Genomic DNA, 22401 nt, shown 5'->3' on the forward strand with positions numbered 1-22401 from the left:
CCAATTTGCAGGGGGCCTGGGGTCAAGGGCCCCTAGGTTTGAGTTAACTGAGGAACCCATGCTGTTGGGTGTGGCGACTTGTTCTGTTGGTCCAACTGTAGTTTGGCGGAAAGGGGGAGTGTGTGTGTGTGTGTGTGTGTGTCTTTCCTAAATTCCTAAACACCCACCAGAAAACTAAGGCGCCCGAGTTGCGGGGTGAATTAGCAACTCGGGGGTGTACTTATTTCCTCTGTGGGTAGGTCACAATTTTTTTTTTTTTACCGTCCAAGATCCATCTTGGCAAAAGTATGGTGGTAATTTCTGCCTTTCTGGACAGTGGGGCGGGGTTTATTTTGATCGACGCTAGGTTCGATCAGGACCTCAAACCTCATAAATTTTCTGGCTCAACACCCATAATCGCCATTGACTCTGCACCCTTGAGCTAGGGGTATTTTACTCTTGTCGCTCGTGTGCTACATCTGCAGGTAGGGGCCTTGCACTCAAAATTTATTGACTGTTATGTGCTAGAGGGCTTGCCCTCTCCTGTGGTCCTTAGACTACCTTGGTTTACGCTGCACAATCCTGTGGTAGGTTGTGTGCCCACTTTATCTTTTAAGCGTTTCCGCAGCGGCAATTCCATTGCAGAAACGCTTAAACGCTTGGTAGAAGGTCTGCAATGTTCCCCAATGATAATCCACATGTGCTTTGCACATGCTGCGGAAATTTCCGCTGCGCATTATCAGTGCGTAAAAATCCGCAGCACTACCAGTTATTTTGCGTAATCGCGACGTTTTACCTCCATTGACTTGCATTGAATCGCTTAATATCCGCATGACTACATGTGCACATGCGGATATTAAGCGATTCAACGTGCGGATGGTACCCGGGTCTGGAGAAGAGGAGACTCTCCTCCAGACCCGGGTACCATGGTACCTGTAAAAAAAAAAAAAAAGACAAGAAAAAAATACATTATACTTACCTTGTGATGGCCCCCGGTCTTTTCTCCGCTGAGTCGAGTCTCTTGTACGGCTCGTCGGCGGTCGCGTGACCTGTCACATGACTAAATGACGTCATGGAAGGTCCTTTCACACCACCGTGAGCCATACAAGAGACCAGGGGCCATCAGAAGGTAAGTAAAATGTTTTTGTTTTTTGTTTTTTTTTTACCATTTTTAATCTTTTTTCTTCAACTATTAACTTGGTCACACTATATAAATCCATGCCGGTTGCATGGATTTATATAGTGTGACCAAGTTGTCAAGCACTTTCCAAGTGATGCTAAAATCGCTTGGAAACCGCTTGACAACCCGCATGCGGAAATGCATGTGAAAAAACGCTTCACTTACGCTTGTCCCTGGCAGGAAAAACACATGTAAAATCCGCATGTAAAATCCGCATGTACAATCCGCATGTACAATCCGCATGTAAAATCCGCATGCATTTTTTCTGCCAGGGAGATGCAGAAACGCTCAGGAAAAATCCGGAGCATTTCTGCATCGTGGGCACTTAGCCGTAGACTGGCAGACTCGGGAGGTGGTAAAATGGAGCGAGTATTGCCAAGAACACTGCTTGGTCACTCGGATAGCCATGGTGGGTCTGATTTCAGGAATGTGTTTTCTGAACAGGGGTGTCAAGAACTTCCACCCCATCATCCTTATGATTGCGTCGGTAATATTATTCCTGGGGCCAAGCTGCCAAAAAAGCAGGTTATATAATATCTCTGGTTCAGAGAGGCGGGCCATGAAAAACTAGATCACTGAAAGTCTACCAAAGGGCCATATAAGACGTTCTTCATCTCCCGTTGCAGTGGGGTTTTTCTTTGTCAAAAAAAAAAAAAGACTAGGGGTTGCGCCCCTGCCTTGATTTTTGTGAGTTTAATCAGATCACGGTCTGAGATGCATATCCTCTCCCTCTCATCCCAGACCTCTTTAGAAAACCATTTGGCTCCTACAATTTGATTAAACTAGACCTCAGGGGGGCTTATAATCTCATTCACATTGAGGAGATGAGTGGAAGACGGCCTTCAATACTCCTGAGGGGCACTATGAAAACCTTGTGATGGCATTTGGGTTGACTAATGCTCCCATTTTTACTCATCTGGCATGTAGATCACAACAAACCCATCTTGATGACATAATGGTAGACTCCATACTAAATAAGGAGGGAGTCACTGACTGTGGTGGCCCCTCCCCGGGCCATGGCGATTGGTGACCCCCCCCTTCGCTGCCCCTTACTGACCAGTGATCCTGAAGCCCCCAGAAGGATCCAATGAAGCGAAAGGGACGGCTGCTACAAGCCGTCCCATGGATACATAAACACCGGGACATCCCACGTTACTTCCTTTCTTTGCTGGTCCTGGAGTCGAACGTCATGGAGATTTCAGGATCAGGTCAGATTGCTGAGGCCCTCCAGGCTGGGTTTGCACATGGGGGCGAGCGCTGGTTACAGGCTCTCATGTCGGGGCTCAGCGCTCATCCCCCTGGCCCCAGCTCTAAATCCCCAGATCACCCTGTCCCTGGCCCTCAACCCCTTATGGGAACATCATATTCCCCAGTCCCAGTCCCCTCACCACTTGGGCCTACTCACCCACTCCAATTGCCCACGGTACAATGGTCCCCTCCACGGCGGTCGGGTCATCTGGAACAGGGGGCTGCATTACTTCCGCGGCTTGGTCCCGATCCCCTTCCTCACCCGATCGCCGCATCCGCACAACTTTACAGTGTTCATCGGGCCACTCAACCCGGGGCGGTAGGCGGCTGCGGTAGTGCTGCGGGCGCTCGCTGACTCGGGGAAGCGGGCAGCCGTGGCGGTCCGGTGGCCGCACGCCAGTGGGGAAGGGCGCGCAGCGACAGCAGGGCGGCCGGCGCGCGCCGGCGTGGGGTTGGGGGGTTCCTCTCTGCGGTCGCGCGCCGGAGCAGGGAAGCGGGCGCGTGACTCCACTAGGCTGGAGAGGCATGTTGGGGGAGGCGGAGCTGGAGGGCAGGAAGCGCTCGATGCGCATGTACAGGGCGCGTGTCCGCCCCACGTGACCCCACAGGTCACGCCCCCCAGTTCAGAATGCTGCGGGGCGGAGCAGGAAGCTGAAGCTAGTGCGGCGGTGGACCCTGCGCCTCACTTACTGCGGGCGCAGGGCTCCTCTGCACTAATAAATGAGTGCGGGCTGTCTTCCATGTCGGCGGCGGGCACAGAGGGGATTCAGGTCTCCTGCCTGCCACCGGCACTGGAGACAGCACACAGCCTGTTGTTCCCCACCCCCGTTAACACTCCTGTCCCGCATCCTGCCGAGGAGCGCCCTGGAGGGCGGAGGTCCAGCAGGCACTCCCGTCCTCCAGAGCGCTTTAGGCACAGCACCCCGAAGCCTCACAGAAGAAGCTGCGGGCCACTTAGTAACCATTCCCCGCCCCCTCAACACACAGCAGGGGCTGTGGCAGAGCAGAGCTCCGGACAGGAATCCTCTGCCGGGGGCTGTGCTCTGCTTCTCCCCCAAACAATCCCCCACAGAAAAACTCCTATTAAAAATAAAAGAAAAAGTTCCCAAAACAGAACACGTGACACTACACATCCTGGGGACATTGCGGCCCCTGTAATCACCGCAGCCCATCCAGCGCCCAGTCACAGTATCAATACCCCCCTGATGGACACGATGCGGAGCCTAAACACTTCAGCGACCATCCTCGCCTCCCCCATATACCCCTATAATAGCGCAGCGAAGCACGTGCTTGACTCCGTTATAGCATCGCCCTGGCCACAAATAGCACCGACATGTCCCGGCGGGACACATGTAAACTGCGCAGAACCCCCCATATACCCTTAGGGACACAGAGACTCCAGGCGTACTCACTCTAGGTGAACTCGCTGTAGTTCCTCCGACGACAGATCTACGCCATCGCACACAAGTCACCGACGAAGGAAGCGGTCGTCACAAGCAAAGTGGAGATCGGCATCCCACAGGACGGGTCACAGGTCGCGGTCCTCAAGGTGGCGCTCACCATCCTCTGCATCAGAGATGTCGAGCCCCAACGATCCCGTCCTCCGGGGGACAGAAACGATACAATGGCACCCTCCAGAGCTTACAGTCTGCACGATACAACGATTTCACGCAGGTCTAAGAGCAGAGGCACGCCGCTCACCCCGAGCGAGACAGGTGTCAGAGTCCCTCCACACATCGGAGTCCCTCCTCCAGCCGCAGGAATGGGTGCGTGCAATATAAGTATAACTGAAATGGGAAATAGTAACACCAACTTAATAGCGGCCCTTAAGGCCATAGTCGAACAACTATCCGTGCCACCAGGCGCTATACATAATTCTACTAAAACAACTCCACCATTAGCCAGCGTACACAAGGACGCATTCTTTTGCAGGATAAGCCCAATGGGCTCACACATAGACGAGGAAACCAGAATTAAAATATGGAATAATGACTACATCGACATTTGGTCACTTGTAACCGCTGACCAACATACTATAGACAAAGAGAAAAGGATAGCCGACAGACCATTCAACAGAAATAGACAAAAGGTCGCGAAGACAATGAGTAACTGGTTACAGGCGTTTTCTGCGCTGGGTTGCATCATGGGCCAAAAGCATCCGGAACGCTGCTCGGAACTATTCATATACCAGGATACGGTGTATAACTCGTACAAAGCCCACGGCGGTTCAGCATGGTGGCACTACGATGAAGAGTTCCGGAGGCGGTTGGCCCTGCAACCACAGCTAGGCTGGGGGGTAAAAGCTACAGACATATGGTTGCGATTAATGCTGTTACAGAAACACCATCCCTTTCCAACAACGGCTACTGGACAACAGGCAACAGCAGGCCAAAATTCAGTGGTAGTACGTAGACCAGGGGCCTGCTGGCAGTACAATGAGGGACGCTGTCGTTTCTACGCCTTATGCAGATACAAACATGAATGCTCAGCCTGGGGTGCAGCCCACCCCGCGGCAAGATGTTCTCATCCCGCAAGCAAATTATCAATTAAACTCCCACAGTCAGAATCCAAGGACCCCGGTGAGCGTAAACGCGATGGGCCCCTGGCTAGACCAATATCCTAAGAAAGACGCAGCGGGGCAGTTACGTTTTGGTTTCACATACAGTTTTTTCCTCCCTTTCAAACTTAATAAATCACCCACCTTTGCAAATAACCTTAAATCTGCAAAAGAGCACCCTGAAATACTTAGGCAAAAAATACAAAAAGAAGTAGCTCTAGGCAGAGTGGCGGGCCCTTTCCCAACCCCATCATTCAGTAACATAAGAGTTTCCCCTCTGGGAATAATCCCCAAAAAAGAGCCAGGTTCATTCCGGCTTATCCATCATTTATCTTACCCAAAAGGAGAGTCTGTAAATGACGGTATTTCGTCTGAAGACGCCTCGGTCTCCTACGCGTCTTTCGACAGAGCAGTAATGTTAGTACGCTATGCGGGGCCCGGAGTGCTGCTCGCTAAATCCGACATAGAATCCGCCTTTCGCCTACTACCGGTGCACCCAAATTGCTACCACCTGCTGGGATGCCAAGTGGACAATGAATACTTCTACGACACTTGCCTCCCAATGGGTTGTTCAATATCTGTTATTACTTCGAACTATTCAGTTCCTTCCTAGAATGGGTGTTGAGGTACAAAACCGGCAATAGGTCCGTCACACATTACCTAGATGACTTCCTATTCGTCGGACCCAAAGACTCAAATCAATGCCAATCATTACTTAACGAATTCACAAACATCTTTCAATGGTTTGGAGTCCCATTGTGCCCTACAAAAAACATAGGCCCCACAACAAAGCTATCGTTCGAAATCGACACCACAGCAAGGTTATTCCACCTCCCAACAGAAAAAATACAAAAAACACTGCACCTCATCGAGGGATTTTGCACAGTACGGAAAGTAACACTACAACAGATGCAAGTGTCACTAGGTCTCCTCGTGTTCGCGAGCCAGGTGATGCCAGTCGGAAGGGTTTTCTCTCGTCGTTTATCCCTTGCAACAAAACGTGCATTAAAACCGAGTCATAGAATCAGAATCAGCAGGCAGCTTCGGGCGGACTTAGAGGTGTGGAAAACCTTCTTACAATCATTCAATGGTCACACGTTATTTATGTCAGCAGAACAGTCCAACATTGAACTAAAATTATTCACCGGGGCAGCAGAGGCGGGCGGATATGCAGCGATACTAGATAACTAGTGGTGCACAGGCTTATGGCCTCTGTATTGGTCTGAACAAGGGTTAACAAAAAAACAGACACTCCTGGAACTCTTCCCAATAGTGGTAGCCATAGAAATATGGGGCACGTACCTAGCGAACAAAAATATACGCTTCATAACAAATAACACCAGCCTAGCGCACTGCATTAATAAGATGGCATCATCGTTTCTCCCAGTGCTAGGCCTACTACGCCGGCTAGCATTCCTGTGCCTAAAACACAATGTATGGGTCCGCGCTAGCCACAATGTGGAGGGGGGATCTAACGCTGCTGCTAACGCTTTATCACAATTCAATTGGCAGGTTTTCAGAGAGCTCCTCCCCAACGCCCACCCGTCGGGCACCAGTTGCCCACCCTCCCTATGGGATCTAGTGGCGAACAGCTGATGCCATTAATCAGAGCGTCAGTCGCCCCGTCAACATGGAAAGCATACGGTAAGGCATGGGAAGACTGGATACGACTAGTAGCAGGCAGACGGGTTAACCAATGTGAACAAGCCAGACTAGATGTAACCATAGAATTTCTCCACCAGCTAATGATGAGGGGCATATCAGGGGCGTCAGCGCAGCGGTGGCTGACCGGAGTAGCATTTCATTTCCAACTACTGAATTGGGGAGATGTGACAAAAAGATTCATCATCAGTCAAGCCTTAAAAGGGTGGAAAAGAGGTCAGCCAAGTCAGGAGTGCAGACGTCCTGTGTCACTAAATCTGCTCTCAAAAATCATATCCCTAACACCATTAACATGCCACTCACAATTTGAAGCAACACTACTGTCTACTGCATTTGTGATCGCCTTTTTCAGGGCGCTACGCATAAGCGAATTAGTTCCTCGATCCAAAATCACCACCAGTGGAGGCTTATTACACCAGGACGTAGTCATAGCCAATAATGCAATACGCCTACGCATACGCAAATCCAAAACAGACCCAGCGGGCAAGGGCACTTGGGTGCTTCTAAAACCCACAAACAGTACACTGTGTCCGGTAACAATAGAAAAAACATATGCAGCCATCAGGCCACAAAGTAATTTCTTCCTATCACACATTGATGGAACTCCATTATCAAGATACCAGTTCCAATTTATATTTAATAAATGCCTAACATCAGCAGGGAACCACCCCAAAGATTACGGGACACACTCATTCCGCATAGGCTCGGCCACGGAAGCAGCTAGAGCAGGACTGTCAGAAACGGAAGTGCAGAGGATAGGCAGATGGCGATCCGCGTGTTTTGCGAGATACATAAGACAGGACTTGTTATCCTAACGTGGTTTGTTTCTTTTATAGGTGACGATAAGCCAACAGTGTGGGTGATAGGCCACTCGTACATATACTGGGCAGAAAAAAGGGCGACAGTCCGCCCAGGCGGGAGGAATATGGGGTTTCATGACACATATTTCAACTGGAGAGGTATTAGAGGCCTGCGATGGCCACAGGTACTAATGGAGGTAATCAACATAGGAAGAGAAGCAACAGGTCCGGTTATCTTAGTTATACACGCTGGGGGAAACGACTTCGGTCATTACAAGAGCGCAGAACTAATGACAATAATGAAGCTAGACACTGAGTGCTTCAGAGCATTTTTTAGTAAACTAACTATAATATGGTCAGAGAGTTTGCCGAGAACGGTATGGCGAGGTGCGCGAGACAGTGCAGCCATCGAACGGACAAGGCGGCTAATAAATATTCGGATGGCAAGATTTTTAAAGGAAAGAGGTGGTGTAGTGATAAGACACCGAGAACTGGAAGGAGATAAAGCTGGCCTCATATGGCCCGACGGTGTTCATTTAACGGATATTGGACTGGACATATTCCTGTCAGGACTCCAGGACGGAGTGGAGCAAGCGTTAATGATGATGGGTGGGGGTCTGAGTCCTGCATACGAGTACGCAGGATCCTCCTTGGCCTGAAATAGAAAGGACATGTTGGAAAGTTACTCTTGTTGGCCAACTTGCCGGTGTGGAGACACAGGGCATGCTGCAACAAGAGGAATTATTTTTGGAAATAAAATGCCTTTCTAATGGAATGAGTTAAAGAGTTAATAAAGCTGTGACCGATCCTCACCCATCCAGTTGTAAGAGTTACATTATTGTATTGTTAAGGAAGGGGTGGCGGTAGGGGGGCTGAGCGTCGGGGTTTCGTTGGGGGTCCCCACAGTCTAATTTATTCACCTCGTATCACATCAGCTACATGTCAGGCAGGTCTTACAGATACACAAAGATAATACATTTCTCTGGTTTGACAAATAATTTATGTTCTCCATCAGGAGGTCCCTTTTTTGGGTTATTTCTTATCATTCACTGTTTTTGCATGGATCTGGCAAAAGTCCGGACGGTACTGGATTGGTATTATATTCAGGACTTAAAGGCATTACAAAGTTTTTTGGGTTTCGCCAGCTGCTACTGTAAGTTCATCAAAAACTTTTTGGTAGTGGCCAAACCTCTGATGGACGATTTTGCCAAATAATAAAATCTTAATTTTTTTTTTCTATTTTTCTTTCCAGTCTTGTAGCTAAACACAATCCAGCTAAGTTTTAAAATTGAAATGAAGTCCCTGTACCCCCCTCTCTAGGTGCTTCTGTACCAACTCCTCCCTGGTCCAGGACGGTCTCTGTATCACAGCCTCCATCAATAACCTATTGACACATGATTGTGGCAGCCCTCACGTGCTGGTATATCACGCTGCCAATAGAAATGGGAAGCGGCACAGAAATCACAAAATAAAGGCAGTGTTTGTGGTAATGCAAGAATCCAACAAGCAGAGTAGTCCACACGTCGTACAACAGCCCAACATGGATGATGAAAAGTAGTGACCAGCCCAGGAGATGGGGATGACTCGGTACCCGGGCCTTTGCCTGGCCTTGGGGATGTCGCGGTGGTCGGCTCCTGGGCCCATACCCTGGGGTCACTCTTTAAAAGGGTGGTTGTTTGTTCATTTTATGAAAGTTCGTGACGCCACCTGTGGTTTCTGATGATAATCACCAGCGCTGCGGCAGTCCACTGAGGCCGGTGATGAGGCAGCTCGATGGTATAGCTCCCCACAGGTGGATCTAGGCCTCAGGGCAGCGTATGCAAGGGGAATGCAGGACAGGCGAGACCCAGCCGGGTCAGAGCAAGAACGGGGACGGACACGGTAGTCACTTCAGTACCTTTTACTGATGGAAAGTCAGGCACATCCCGGAGCACTGTAGGGTGAAGGGTGCATATCAGGATCCTCCCCAATGAGCGGGTGTAGGGCCTCCTGTTTCTTGCCTCTGCGTAGTAAGTTTCTGACCTGCCTGGAGCTAGGCCTAACTTTGTCTCTGTCCTGCGCTGGCTGACCTTGTGGTAGGGCCTTTTCTTGGAGTACACGCTCCTCAGCTTGCGAGGCCTATGTGTCTCCTGGCTCTGTTACGTATCAGCACTCTAGCGATCCTGGGACCTGTAGTTCTCCAGGGATTCCGGTTATGCTTTACTGGGTCGTAGAGATCCCGGTAAGCTTCGGACCCAGTGTCCGGTAAATGCTTCAGGGTGAGCTAATTAAGCTCCTCTGCCCCCTATGTACTCACTCTCCACTCGCCTTCGGCCCCTCTCGGGGCCCTCACTAGGCTACACACACTGCAGCCGGGACACTGCTCTTCTTCGCCGCTCTCAGAGCGTCGGCACACTCCTAGCTCTCTATCCTGAGCTCTGTGAGTTCTAGTCTGGAATCACTCTACAGACTGTACTGAACTCTTTCTGCAGGAACTGCTAGGCTCTGGCTCGACTGCACTGAGTCCTTCTGTGTCTGAGCAGGAAACTGCTGAATCACTTTCTGGGCTGCCTGGCTCCACCTTCCCTTTATATATCCCTAACGGTCTCCCTCTGGTGGTCTGAGGTGGAAGGTGGAGGTGTGTGAATGCTTATGAGGGCCTCTTGTGGAGGAATCCATCAATGCACACTTCTAGGATCTGTGATACCAAGCGCAGCTGGGTGTCACCGCAGCGAACGTCGCGTCTTCAGGCGTCTGTGTAAGAACATCACATTTTTATTTTCCTCCCTGAATAAGCACCAAATGGAATAGCTGAATGCCAGGATACAGAGACCGGCGGGGGGCAGGGAGGCGCTGTCCGCTGGATTTTGTGCTGGTTTCACAAGCGGTCACCCTGCAGTTTTCTCTGAATTTGCTGTGGAGACTTTTCACAACACATCTAATAATTGTGAACCTTCCACCTCACATGTTTATTATCTTGTCAGCTGGGCGGGATGAAAGCCGGACAAGAATGATCCTTATTACATATAATGGCTGCACTGAGCGATGGGGAAAAGCCGCAGAGGACTGAGAGCAGAAGGGTAGAGGGGTTCCTCTTCCTCATAGGAGAAAGTCTACAGGGACCAGTACAGAAGCCGGTGCAGAAGGGGAGACAAGGGCTGAGCCACTTACACAGACAGAAAGCTGAGGAGAGGAGGACATGTTATTACTCCAGGATCCGCTCCATTCCTTCCCTATGTGGCATTCAAGCCCTGAGCTCGGCTTTTCTGGAGCCCCATAGAGAATGAATGGAGCTGCAGTTGAATCCTGACTTTCCACTCCTTCCCGATCAGACGATGGTTCGCAGCGGTCAGACCCCCACGATCAGTAAGTGATCACCGAGCCTGTGGATAAGTGATAACTTGTTTTCTTCAGACATCCCCTTTAAGCAATGGAGCATGCCAGCAGAGAAGGTGGGAGAAGGCGCTGGTTACAGGGGAGACTTTACCTCTGGAGGCCGCATATAGGATATGTGAGGGGCGGACACTTCCCGTATTCATCATTACTGAGCCCCCGCTCTGTACGGCTCTTATCTGAGCTGCAGGAGACGCAGCAGTTACTAATCAGCCGTTCTCCGTTCACTTGCAGCCGTCCGAGCTCTGCTGTGCCTGTTAGGGTTGAAGTGTAGCGCCCCGAGGGTTCGGCCGCTACAGGGGTATTGCACCTCTGCCAGAGGTGTGATATTCCACTCCCGGGTAAGGATGGAGTGTGGACCAGGGCTCAGTTAGCTGCATGCAGCACACACACCCCATTTCCGAGGGACAGCTCAACGGTGCTCCCACTAGACAGTAGTGCAGGCACGACCGATTATGTCCCTGCCTGGAGTGGGGAGGGCGGTGGAACACCCAGTGCTGTAGGGGCAGATAGGGGTTGGTTCCTGAGTGTAGGTAGGAGCCCACTGGTTGCTGGTCACCTGGGCTCATGGTTAGAGGGAGGTATAAAAGGTGGGCACCATCTTAGATCTAGGTTCTGTCCAGAGAGGAGAAGACAGGGAGTATAGGCTCTGTAGGAGCTCTACTCCAGGAGGGCCTAGTGAGAGGCCGAGGAGGAAGTGAAGGGGAGCTGTGGTGCCACCTGAGCCCAGCTCCATGAGAAGGGAGGAGAAGAAGGAACAGGAAAGACGGAGGAGAGACAGAGAAACAGAAGGGCTCAGGAACAAGAAGGTGGAAGGGACCCTAAGAACCCATGAGAATCCAGGGTGAAGGGTCAGGCAGATTAAGGGTACCGGATCCCAAGTTGGTGGAGGAGAAACAACCCTCAGCCAAAGACCGGTCGTCGTGATCATTTATTGGTGCGACACCTCATCAAACCTGCTAGGAAGGCACCATATAGGACAGTGGAGGACGGGGCCCACGTTTAACCGCACAAGTCCGCGGCAGCTGGACAGAAGTGGGTCACTGGTGAGGCAGGCCAGAGAAAGGAAAGAAGGGGGTCCTGTGCCATATTCCTGAGCTGCCTGGGAGTTGACCGAGCCCCTCACCTGGTGGACGCAGCACGGCTCGGGCGGTCACTACGTGCACAGAAGTGACCCGGAGTACCTGAACTGTGAGTAAAAGACATTGGACGTTGTTTGTGTGCTCTTTCGCTCCTCCAGCACTACCGGTACTGGGACTCTCACTACCATTACTCCCACCATCCACTACACTGCCCTGGGGCCGCACTCTTCCCGTGGGGAGTAACATCAGCTCCAGTGGACTGCCTTGCAGCAGCGGTTCCTAATAACCGCAATCCACGGGTGGCGTAGTCGGACATTATCTAAAGTACAGCAGCAGACTACCATTGGTCTGACCACCCTGAGCCGCGGGACCGGGCCGCCACTACTACTCCCAGAGTCTCCCTATTGCCCGGTTCCGCGTGCCCCACGGCCCAGGGGGCGAGTCAGAAGTTCGGGTCCTAGGAGGCATCGACTATGCAGCCTGCACAGCAGATCACAGCCCGGGCACCACGTCTCCGGGTAAATCTCCACCTTTTGAGTTACTTCTTGTGCAGCTGCCCCATGCAAGTTGCTCCGCTCTCCTCGGCCAGCTCCTGCTGAAGACTGAGCTCCTCTGCCCAATCTAGGAGCTCAATAGCCCTGATCACGTCAGTGGTAGCCCAGCGCTGCTGGATCAGATTTACAAATGGAAAACTAATCAGCCCTAGGCATTTCTAATATGTGCAGAGCAGGCGACATAAGTCTCACCGGCATCCTCATAGACCTTTGCTCAGCCGGGGTCTAATAGGAGCAGTAAGATGGCCGTCATGGGGTCTATTGTTAGATCTCGGCTGCCATAGAAACTCATCGGCACCATGATCGCGCCTCCCTCTCCTGTCTAAAGTGCCTAAATGCTGTGGAAGCCCCCTACTGTGTCATACAGTGGATTAAACTGCCAGGGTCAGGGTTGGCTCCACTGTCGGAGGCTGAGGCAGGAGCAGGAATGTGTTATACAGCCACAAAGTGTGTGTGTACACAGATATCTATCTCCTGAATGGAATTACTGCTAGATCTTCTGTACATAGAAATATGAGGTTCTTAGCACACATTTTGAGCAAATTGTGCGAGCCCATCTGCCAACGTCAAGGCGACCTCTTCAGATGGGTCCCTACACTAACACTACACTAACTTAGTAATTGGGACTAGTTTTTTTTATTGTTATTACCACCATTTTTACTATTTATTATTATTGCAATAATCCAATTAATTGTAACTGTTATAAAACTAATTAAAAAATTTAATTCAAATTTTTTTATTATTCTTGTGATTCTAATAATGGTATTACTAAAATCCCTATGCCTAAAGCTGTTGATCCAGAAGAAGGCAAAAACCCCAGGACACCTACCGCCAATTTGTGTCACGGGAAAAATTCCTTCTTGACCCCGGGAAAAGGCGATCAGTTCTAGGACCCTGGATCAAACCTAATAATGTTATTACAAGTTATATATTACACTAATTATTGTACTACTGGAGTTATTTTAATTTGTTTTTATAAATCTAACTATTTGATATGGTTATTATTAACATTGTGCTATCTTATTACAGTATTATTCTTCTTTCCTATCACTACTAATACTGCCCTATACCTACAGTGTTGATCCAGAAGAAGGCAGAAACCCCAGGACACCTTCAGCCAATTTGTGTCACAGGGAAAAATTTCCTTCTTGACCCTGAGAAAAGACGATCAGTCCTAGGACCCCGGATCAAACCTAATTATGTTACTAGTTATGTAATTACTATTACTGTACTAAATGTACTACTACAGTTGTTTTTAATATAGTTTTTTATATATTTTGTCTTATGTCCTGCTTTCTTATTAAAGTACTACTCTAACTTTTCTATAACTATTTAATATTACAGTATTGATTGAACTACGTCTATAATTATTTTTATTTACTCTTTGTTCTTTCTATAGATATAACTAGTTTATATTTATTAATAATAATAACCTGATGTCTTATTACGGTATTATTCTTCTTTCCTATTGCTACTAATACTACCCTATACCTAGAGTGTTGATCCAAAAGAAGGCAAAAACCTCAGGACACCTTCAGCCAATTTGTGTCACAGCGGAAAAATTCCTTCTTGACCCCGAGAAAAGGCGATCAGTCCTAGAACCCTGGATCACACTGCTATTCTACCTACTACTATTACTATTGTTATTTTATTACTTTCTTACTATTATCACTAGTATTATTACTCAAATTACACTAATACTCATATACTACCACTATATAACTACTATCCTGCTATTATTACTTTGGTGGATTTATACTTACCAGCCGGTATTGCCGTATGATGTTATCGGCAGAGAGGTCCCAGTAGGATGGTCCACATGATGTTCCTCTTTCCTCTCAAATACCGGTTGATGTAATGGCGGACGTTGTTCTGGTTCTGCTTCTTCCTTTTTGTTGTAGGATCGATTGTTGTCTTTTCTGGCCTTTGGCCATCCCTTTCCCCCTAGGGATCTTAAGGTGCAGTTCTGTCCTCTTCGGTCTCCTCTTCGGTGGGACTCCTCTTCGGTGGGACTCCTCTTCGGTGGGTCTACTCTTCGGTGGGACTCCTCTTCGGTGGGACTCCTCTTCGGTGGGTCTCCTCTTCGGTGGGACTCCTCTTCGGTGGGACTCCTCTTCGGTGGGACTCCTCTTCGGTGGGTCTCCTCTTCGGTGGGACTCCTCTTCGGTCTCCTCTTCGGTGGGACTCCTCTTCGGTGGGTCTCCTCTTCGGTGGGACTCCTCTTCGGTGGGACTCCTCTTCGGTGGGTCTCCTCTTCGTTGGGTCTCCTCTTCGGTGGGACTCCTCTTCGGTCTCCTCTTCGGTGGGACTCCTCTTCGGTGGGTCTCCTCTTCGGTGGGACTCCTCTTCGGTGGGTCTCCTCTTCTGTGGGACTCCTCTTCGGTCTCCTCTTCGGTGGGTCTCCTCTTCGGTGGGACTCCTCTTCGGTGGGACTCCTCTTCAGTGGGTCTCCTCTTCGGTGGGACTCCTCTTCGGTCTCCTCTTCGGTGGGCCTCCTCTTCGGTCTCCTCTTCGGTGGGTCTCCTCTTCGGTGGGACTCCTCTTCGGTCTCCTCTTCGGTGGGTCTCCTCTTCGGTGGGACTCCTCTTCGGTGGGACTCCTCTTCAGTGGGACTCCTCTTTGGTGGGTCTCCTCTTCAGTCTCCTCTTCGGTGGGTCTCCTCTTCGGTGGGACTCCTCTTCGGTGGAACTCCTCTTCGGTGGGTCTCCTCTTCGGTGGGACTCCTCTTCGGTGGGTCTCCTCTTCGGTGGGTCTCCTCTTCGGTGGGTCTCCTCTTCGGTGGGACTCCTCTTCGGTGGGTCTCCTCTTCGGTGGGACTCCTCTTCGGTGGGACTCCTCTTCGGTGGGACTCCTCTTCGGTCTCCTCTTCGGTGGGTCTCCTCTTCGGTGGGACTCCTCTTCGGTCTCCTCTTCGGTGGGACTCCTCTTCGGTGGGTCTCCTCTTCGGTGGGACTCCTCTTCGGTGGGTCTCCTCTTCGGTGGGACTCCTCTTCGGTGGGAATACTCTTCGGTGGGACTCCTCTTCGGTCTCCTCTTCGGTGGGACTCCTCTTCGGTGGGACTCCTCTTAGGTAGGTCTCCTCTTCGGTGGGTCTCCTCTTCGGTGGGACTCCTCTTCGGTGGGACTCCTCTTCGGTGGGTCTCCTCTTCGGTGGGACTTCTCTTCGGTCTCCTCTTCGGTGGGTCTCCTCTTCGGTGGGTCTCCTCTTCGGTGGGACTCCTCTTCGGTGGGACTCCTCTTCGGTGGGACTCCTCTTCGGTGGGTCTCCTCTTTGGTGGGTCTCCTCTTCGGTGGGACTCCTCTTCGGTGGGACTCCTCTTCGGTGGGTCTCCTCTTCGGTGGGTATCCTCTTCGGTGGGACTCCTCTTCGGTGGGACTCCTCTTCGGTGGGTCTCCTCTTCTGTGGGACTCCTCTTCGGTCTCCTCTTCGGTGGGTCTACTCTTCGGTGGGTCTCCTCTTCGGTGGGACTCCTCTTCGGTGGGTCTCCTCTTCTGTGGGACTCCTCTTCGGTCTCCTCTTCGGTGGGTCTCCTCTTCGGTGGGACTCCTCTTCGGTGGGACTCCTCTTCAGTGGGTCTCCTCTTCGGTGGGACTCCTCTTCGGTCTCCTCTTCGGTGGGCCTCCTCTTCGGTCTCCTCTTCGGTGGGTCTCCTCTTCGGTGGGACTCCTCTTCGGTCTCCTCTTCGGTGGGTCTCCTCTTCGGTGGGACTCCTCTTCGGTGGGACTCCTCTTCAGTGGGACTCCTCTTTGGTGGGTCTCCTCTTCAGTCTCCTCTTCGGTGGGTCTCCTCTTCGGTGGGACTCCTCTTCGGTGGAACTCCTCTTCGGTGGGTCTCCTCTTCGGTGGGACTCCTCTTCGGTGGGTCTCCTCTTCGGTGGGTCTCCTCTTCGGTGGGTCTCCTCTTCGGTGGGACTCCTCTTCGGTGGGTCTCCTCTTCGGTGGGACTCCTCTTCGGTGGGACTCCTCTTCGGTGGGACTCCTCTTCGGTCTCCTCTTCGGTGGGTCTCCTCTTCGGTGGGACTCCTCTTCGGTCTCCTCTTCGGTGGGACTCCTCTTCGGTGGGACTCCTCTTCGGTGGGTCTCCTCTTCGGTGGGACTCCTCTTCGGTGGGTCTCCTCTTCGGTGGGACTCCTCTTCGGTGGGAATACTCTTCGGTGGGACTCCTCTTCGGTCTCCTCTTCGGTGGGACTCCTCTTCGGTGGGACTCCTCTTAGGTAGGTCTCCTCTTCGGTGGGTCTCCTCTTCGGTGGGACTCCTCTTCGGTGGGACTCCTCTTCGGTGGGTCTCCTCTTCGGTGGGACTTCTCTTCGGTCTCCTCTTCGGTGGGTCTCCTCTTCGGTGGGTCTCCTCTTCGGTGGGACTCCTCTTCGGTGGGACTCCTCTTCGGTGGGACTCCTCTTCGGTGGGTCTCCTCTTTGGTGGGTCTCCTCTTCGGTGGGACTCCTCTTCGGTGGGACTCCTCTTCGGTGGGTCTCCTCTTCGGTGGGTATCCTCTTCGGTGGGACTCCTCTTCGGTGGGACTCCTCTTCGGTGGGTCTCCTCTTCTGTGGGACTCCTCTTCGGTCTCCTCTTCGGTGGGTCTACTCTTCGGTGGGACTCCTCTTCGGTGGGACTCCTCTTCGGTGGGTCTCCTCTTCGGTGGGACTCCTCTTCGGTGGGACTCCTCTTCGGTCTCCTCTTCGGTGGGCCTCCTCTTCGGTCTCCTCTTCGGTGGGTCTCCTCTTCGGTGGGTCTCTTCTTCGGTGGGACTCCTCTTCGGTGGGACTCCCCTTCGGTGGGACTCCTCTTCGGTGGGTCTCCTCTTCAGTCTCCTCTTTGGTGGGTCTCCTCTTCGGTGGGTCTCCTCTTCGGTGGGACTCCTCTTCGGTGGGACTCCTCTTCGGTGGGTCTCCTCTTCGGTGGGACACCTCTTCGGTGGGACTCCTCTTCGGTGGGTCTCCTCTTCGGTGGGTCTCCTCTTCGGTGGGACTCCTCTTCGGTGGGTCTCCTCTTCGGTGGGTCTCCTCTTCGGTGGGACTCCTCTTCGGTGGGTCTCCTCTTCGGTGGGTCTCCTCTTCGGTGGGACTCCTCTTCGGTGGGACTCCTCTTCGGTCTCCTCTTCGGTGGGTCTCCTCTTCGGTGGGACTCCTCTTCGGTCTCCTCTTCGGTGGGACTCCTCTTCGGTGGGACTCCTCTTCGGTGGGTCTCCTCTTCGGTGGGACTCCTCTTCGGTGGGTCTCCTCTTCGGTGGGACTCCTCTTCGGTGGGACTCCTCTTCGGTGGGACTCCTCTTCGGTCTCCTCTTCGGTGGGACTCCTCTTCGGTGGGACTCCTCTTCGGTGGGTCTCCTCTTCAGTCTCCTCTTTGGTGGGTCTCCTCTTCGGTGGGTCTCCTCTTCGGTGGGACTCCTCTTCGGTGGGACTCCTCTTCGGTGGGTCTCCTCTTCGGTGGGACACCTCTTCGGTGGGACTCCTCTTCGGTGGGTCTCCTCTTCGGTGGGTCTCCTCTTCGGTGGGACTCCTCTTCGGTGGGTCTCCTCTTCGGTGGGTCTCCTCTTCGGTGGGACTCCTCTTCGGTGGGTCTCCTCTTCGGTGGGTCTCCTCTTCGGTGGGACTCCTCTTCGGTGGGACTCCTCTTCGGTCTCCTCTTCGGTGGGTCTCCTCTTCGGTGGGACTCCTCTTCGGTCTCCTCTTCGGTGGGACTCCTCTTCGGTGGGACTCCTCTTCGGTGGGTCTCCTCTTCGGTGGGACTCCTCTTCGGTGGGTCTCCTCTTCGGTGGGACTCCTCTTCGGTGGGACTCCTCTTCGGTGGGACTCCTCTTCGGTCTCCTCTTCGGTGGGACTCCTCTTCGGTGGGACTCCTCTTAGGTGGGTCTCCTCTTCGGTGGGTCTCCTCTTCGGTGGGACTCCTCTTCGGTGGGACTCCTCTTCGGTGGGTCTCCTCTTCGGTGGGACTTCTCTTCGGTCTCCTCTTCGGTGGGTCTCCTCTTCGGTGGGTCTCCTCTTCGGTGGGACTCCTCTTCGGTGGGACTCCTCTTCGGTGGGACTCCTCTTCGGTGGGTCTCCTCTTCGGTGGGACTCCTCTTCGGTGGGACTCCTCTTCGGTGGGTCTCCTCTTTGGTGGGTCTCCTCTTCGGTGGGACTCCTCTTCGGTGGGACTCCTCTTCGGTGGGTCTCCTCTTCGGTGGGTATCCTCTTCGGTGGGACTCCTCTTCGGTGGGACTCCTCTTCGGTGGGTCTCCTCTTCTGTGGGACTCCTCTTCGGTCTCCTCTTCGGTGGGTCTCCTCTTCGGTGGGACTCCTCTTCGGTGGGACTCCTCTTCGGTGGGTCTCCTCTTCGGTGGGACTCCTCTTCGGTGGGACTCCTCTTCGGTCTCCTCTTCGGTGGGCCTCCTCTTCGGTCTCCTCTTCGGTGGGTCTCCTCTTCGGTGGGACTCCTCTTCGGTGGGACTCCCCTTCGGTGGGACTCCTCTTCGGTGGGTCTCCTCTTCAGTCTCCTCTTCGGTGGGTCTCCTCTTCGGTGGGTCTCCTCTTCGGTGGGACTCCTCTTCGGTGGGACTCCTCTTCGGTGGGTCTCCTCTTCGGTGGGACACCTCTTTGGTGGGTCTCCTCTTCGGTGGGTCTCCTCTTCGGTGGGACTCCTCTTCGGTGGGTCTCCTCTTCGGTGGGTCTCCTCTTCGGTGGGACTCCTCTTCGGTGGGTCTCCTCTTCGGTGGGTCTCCTCTTCGGTGGGACTCCTCTTCGGTCTCCTCTTCGGTGGGTCTCCTCTTCGGTGGGTCTCCTCTTCGGTGGGACTCCTCTTCGGTGGGACTCCTCTTCGGTCTCCTCTTCGGTGGGTCTCCTCTTCGGTGGGACTCCTCTTCGGTCTCCTCTTCGGTGGGACTCCTCTTCGGTGGGACTCCTCTTCGGTGGGTCTACTCTTCGGTGGGACTCCTCTTCGGTGGGTCTCCTCTTCGGTGGGACTCCTCTTCGGTGGGACTCCTCTTCGGTCTCCTCTTCGGTGGGACTCCTCTTCGGTGGGACTACTCTTCGGTGGGTCTCCTCTTCGGTGGGACTCCTCTTCGGTGGGACTCCTCTTCGGTGGGTCTCCTCTTCGGTGGGACTTCTCTTCGGTCTCCTCTTCGGTGGGTCTCCTCTTCGGTGGGTCTCCTCTTCGGTGGGACTCCTCTTCGGTGGGACTCCTCTTCGGTGGGACTCTTCTTCGGTGGGACTCCTCTTCGGTGGGTCTCCTCTTCGGTGGGACTCCTCTTCGGTGGGTCTCCTCTTCGGTGGGACTCCTCTTCGGTGGGACTCCTCTTCGGTGGGTCTCCTCTTTGGTGGGTCTCCTCTTCGGTGGGACTCCTCTTCGGTGGGACTCCTCTTCGGTGGGTCTCCTCTTCGGTGGGACTCCTCTTCGGTGGGACTCCTCTTCGGTGGGTCTCTTCTTCTGTGGGACTCCTCTTCGGTCTCCTCTTCGGTGGGACTCCTCTTCGGTGGGACTCCTCTTCGGTCTCCTCTTCAGTGGGCCTCCTCTTCGGTGGGTCTCCTCTTCGGTGGGACTCCTCTTCGGTGGGACTCCTCTTCGGTGGGACTCCTCTTCGGTGGGTCTCCTCTTCAGTCTCCTCTTCGGTGGAACTCCTCTTCGGTGGGACTCCTCTTCGGTGGGTCTCCTCTTCGGTGGGACTCCTCTTCGGTGGGACTCCTCTTCGGTGTGTCTCCTCTTCGGTGGGTCTCCTCTTCGGTGGGACTCCTCTTCGGTGGGACTCCTCTTCGGTCTCCTCTTCGGTGGGTCTCCTCTTCGGTGGGACTCCTCTTCGGTCTCCTCTTCGGTGGGACTCCTCTTCGGTGGGACTCCTCTTCGGTGGGTCTCCTCTTCGGTGGGACTCCTCTTCGGTGGGTCTCCTCTTCGGTGGGACTCCTCTTTGGTGGGACTCCTCTTCGGTCTCCTCTTCGGTGGGACTCCTCTTCGGTGGGACTCCTCTTCGGTGGGTCTCCTCTTCGGTGGGTCTCCTCTTCGGTGGGACTCCTCTTCGGTGGGTCTCCTCTTCGGTGGGACTTCTCTTCGGTCTCCTCTTCGGTGGGTCTCCTCTTCGGTGGGACTCCTCTTCGGTGGGACTCCTCTTCGGTGGGACTCCTCTTCGGTGGGACTCTTCTTCGGTGGGACTCCTCTTCGGTGGGTCTCCTCTTCGGTGGGACTCCTCTTCGGTGGGACTCCTCTTCGGTGGGTCTCCTCTTCGGTGGGACTCCTCTTCGGTGGGTCTCCTCTTCGGTGGGACTCCTCTTCGTCTCTCTTCGGTGGGTCTCCTCTTCGGTGGGTCTCCTCTTCGGTGGGACTCCTCTTTGGTGGGTCTCCTCTTCGGTGGGTCTCCTCTTCGGTGGGACTCCTCTTCGGTGGGACTCCTCTTCGGTGGGACTCCTCTTCGGTCTCCTCTTCGGTGGGACTCCTCTTCGGTGGGTCTCCTCTTCGGTGGGACTCCTCTTCGGTGGGTCTCCTCTTCTGTGGGACTCCTCTTCGGTCTCCTCTTCGGTGGGTCTCCTCTTCGGTGGGACTCCTCTTCGGTGGGACTCCTCTTCGGTGGGTCTCCTCTTCGGTGGGTCTCCTCTTCGGTGGGACTCCTCTTCGGTGGGATTCCTCTTCGGTGGGTCTCCTCTTCGGTGGGACTTCTCTTCGGTCTCCTCTTCGGTGGGTCTCCTCTTCGGTGGGACTCCTCTTCGGTGGGTCTCCTCTTCGGTGGGACTCCTCTTCGGTGGGACTCCTATTCGGTGGGACTTCTCTTCGGTGGGTCTCCTCTTCGGTGGGTTTCCTCTTTGGTGGGACTCCTCTTCGGTGGGTCTCCTCTTCGGTGGGACTCCTCTTCGGTGGGACTCCTCTTCGGTGGGACTTCTCTTCGGTGGGTCTCCTCTTCGGTGGGTTTCCTCTTTGGTGGGACTCCTCTTCGGTGGGTCTCCTCTTCGGTGGTCTCCTCTTCGGTGGGTTTCCTCTTCGGTGGGACTCCTCTTCGGTGGGACTCCTCTTCGGTGGGTCTCCTCTTCGGTGGGTCTCCTCTTCGGTGGGACTCCTCTTCGTCTCTCTTCGGTGGGTCTCCTCTTCGGTGGGACTCCTCTTTGGTGGGTCTCCTCTTCGGTGGGTCTCCTCTTCGGTGGGTCTCCTCTTCGGTGGGACTCCTCTTCGGTGGGACTCCTCTTTGGTGGAACTCCTCTTTGGTGGAACTCCTCTTTGGTGGGTCTCCTCTTTGGTGGGTCCCCTCTTCTCAGGAAACACAACCAGATATTAGGAGCAATGCTCAACTGACAGAGTGCCACTACTGACCACCGTGCTGCCCTCATCCCACTAAGTAAAAGTGTTTTTTCCTGTTTTACGCAGAATGCGGACTACTGTGCAGCAACCTATACTCCCGAGGGGCCGCAGGAAACTGGAGTGAATAATGCCCTCCTCTTCCTTTAAATTACGCTTATGCCATGTTCTTACTGGTGAGACGTAATAAATAGCATTAAAGCTGCAGTAATTTTTTTTTTATATACACTGCTCAAAAAAATAAAGGGAACACTTAAACAACAGAATATAACTCCAAGTAAATCAAACTTCTGTGAAATCAAACTGTCCACTTAGGAAACAACACTGATTGACAATCAATTTCACATGCTGTTGTGCAAATGGAATAGACAATAGATGGAAATTATTGGCAATTATCAAGACATCCTCAATAAAGGAGTGGTTCTGCAGGTGGGGATCACAGACCACATCTCAGTACCAGTGCTTTCTGGCTGATGTTTTGGTCACTTTTCAATGTTGGTTGTGCTTTCACACTCGTGGTAGCATGAGACGGACTCTACAACCCACAGAAGATGCTCAGGTAGTGCAGGTCATCCAGGATGGCACATCTGTGAGATCTGTGGCAAGGAGGTTTGCTGTGTCTGTCAGCGTAGTGTCCAGAGGCTGGAGACGCTACCAGGAGACAGGCCAGTACACCAGGAGATGTGGAGGGGGCCGTAGGAGGGCAACAACCCAG

This window comes from Phyllobates terribilis, unplaced genomic scaffold, assembly GCF_046119375.1.
Source record: "Phyllobates terribilis strain yellow unplaced genomic scaffold, ASM4611937v1 Scaffold_62__1_contigs__length_8034531, whole genome shotgun sequence".
Lineage (NCBI taxonomy): Eukaryota > Metazoa > Chordata > Amphibia > Anura > Dendrobatidae > Phyllobates > Phyllobates terribilis.